We start from the raw sequence: 2,483 nt of genomic DNA, 5'->3' as shown, positions 1-2,483 counted from the left end.
GAAGAAAACAAAATTCACTACTCCTCTGCTTTATGAACACTTAATGAAGAAGCTATCTCACAGCAGCGGGTTGCATGAAAGAATAAGAAGTCTGAGAACCACAGCAGCTATGTCAGAGGTAGATGGAAGAACATTCTTTTTTCATTTGGGAAAACTTCAGCCTCATACCCAGATGTCCAGGATATCTACCCTCAAGTTCATTGCATGGCTTCTCTTCTTACAAATGGTCACCCTGCTCTGAATCTCTCCCTTATTTAGTTAAGTTAGTTAAGTTCGCTTATACTAGTAAAAGAAGAGCTTTTGTTGTTTGATGACAAGACATATGAAGGGAGAACTTACTTTTTTTTTTTTTTTTTTTTTTTTTGTGATGCTGGGGTTTGAACCCAGGATCCTGTGCTTGCAAGACAAGTAAGAGCTATATCCCCAGCCCTTACATTTAATTTTGTATCAGGGTCCAATTTTACCAGTTACAAACCTGAGGTTTTCTAAATAGTTAAAATAACTAGTTATAAAATATAGTGAATGGGTAAAAATACATTTTTTTTTAATGATAGCCATCAATCTTAAGGAAAAAGACTTCTCCTGAATTCCAGAAAAAGTAGGAAGAATAACCCTCTTTCAAACTTTGATCCTAGTGAAACTAGTTTACATTGTGTTCAGAATCTCATGTCTTGTGGAAACACTTTGATCAACTTCTGGTGCAGGACAGGCTACATAATTTGTAGGACCCAGTGCAAAATTAAAATGTGAGACTCCATTCTCAAAAGCTAAGAATGTCAAGAGGGCTAAAGTAGAGCATGAAACCAACTGGGCTTTTCTTAGCATGGGGCTTAATGTGACTGTATCATTTACCTCCCAAGAATCAGGTCTTGTACTGCTTAGCCTTCTGTTATACACAACAGGCCAGGAAACAACCATCAAGCTCTCCTGACCTTAAGTAACCCAGTCCAGAGAAATGCAGCTCCCTCCACTACAAGCCTTCCCATTTTCCCTCAGTTCTTTGAGACATCTAATATAACTAGTAGACACTTCAGTAGCCTATCCTAGAATAAAGGAATAGTGTGCCTCAAGACTACTAGAGTGTTCACTCTTGCCAAATAGAAATTGCTTGCTGAGATTACATGAGCTTTAAATCTTCAACTCCTACTCACTGAGGTTTACAAAATAGTGTCTGAGGATCCCTGAAATTCATGGATCTCAGTGGGAAAGAGCTACATTGGCTTAGTCCTATCACTGAGAAAAAAGTAATTATCATATTTGTTCGTGTGTCTCTGGTCCCTATGTTGACCTTTCTAGGAATTTTTGGTTAATTCTCTTAGGCTTTCCAGGTACGCAACTCAATCAGTATAACTAATGTCATTTGCTTCTTCCTTTCTCTTACACCTCATTCTGTCTCTTGCCTTTTCACACTTACTATATAATGCAATTCCTTTTAAAATTGACTTAAATAAATTTTAACATTGTTTTGCAAGAAAATTGAAACTTTGATAAAGCTCACCTAAGAAAACAAATGCCTAAAAGCAATTAACCAAATTAGAAAAAAAGAGGATTAGATATTATTAGATATAAAAATGTTCTATAAGACTATGACAAAACAATGAGACAAACACTGGTATGAATTGGTCTCTGGAAGAAAACGATATACATGCAGATGAAATTTGTACATTTTTAGTAACTGTCATTTCAAACAACAGAGAAGTGGTAGATTGTTTAATAAGTGTACTTCAATAAAATAAAATTAAGATTAAGGAGTGTAACCATAGAAACAAAATTATTACAACTGTGACTAAAAATTACAAGAAAGTTATTTTAATAACTTTGGAACTTAAAGACCCCTTTCAGTATGAGCCAAACATAGGAACCCACAAAGAAAAAGATTGTTAAAAATAATCATATAGCTGGGGACGGTGGCACACACCTGTAATTCCAGCAGCTGGGGAGGCTGAGACAGGAGGATTGGAAGTTCAAAAGCCAACCTCAGCAATTTAGCCAGGCCCTAAGCAACTCAGAAAGACCCTGTCTCTAAATAAAATATTTTTTAAAGAACTGGGGATGTGGTTCAGTGGTTAAGTCCCCCTGGGTTCAACCTCTGGTATTCCCCCTCCCCCCCGCAAAAAAAAATAATCACAGCCTCTGAGACAGGAGTCCCCTGTGCTTCTCCTTTGTCAGCAAAGCAGTAACCCTTCTTTTTCCTTTTTCTCAAAAATGGAATCTCGCTGGAACAGTGGCGCAGGCCTGTAATCCTAGTGGGTCCGGAGGCTGAGGCAGGAGGATCGTGAGTTCAGAGGCAGTCTTCAGCAACTCAGAGAGACTGCCTCTAATAAAATATACAAAAAGGGCTGGGGTTTTGTGGCTCTGTGGCAGAGCGCTAGCCTAGCATGTGTGAGGCACTGGGTTTGATCCTTAGCACCACATAACATAGCATAACAAATGTCCATGTACAACTACAAAAAAAAAAAAAAGGGGGGGGGGGGTGCACCACA

This window comes from Sciurus vulgaris (assembly GCF_902686455.1).
Source record: "Sciurus vulgaris genome assembly, chromosome: 6".
NCBI classification, from domain to species: domain Eukaryota; kingdom Metazoa; phylum Chordata; class Mammalia; order Rodentia; family Sciuridae; genus Sciurus; species Sciurus vulgaris.
This window is presented reverse-complemented; position numbering follows the sequence as displayed.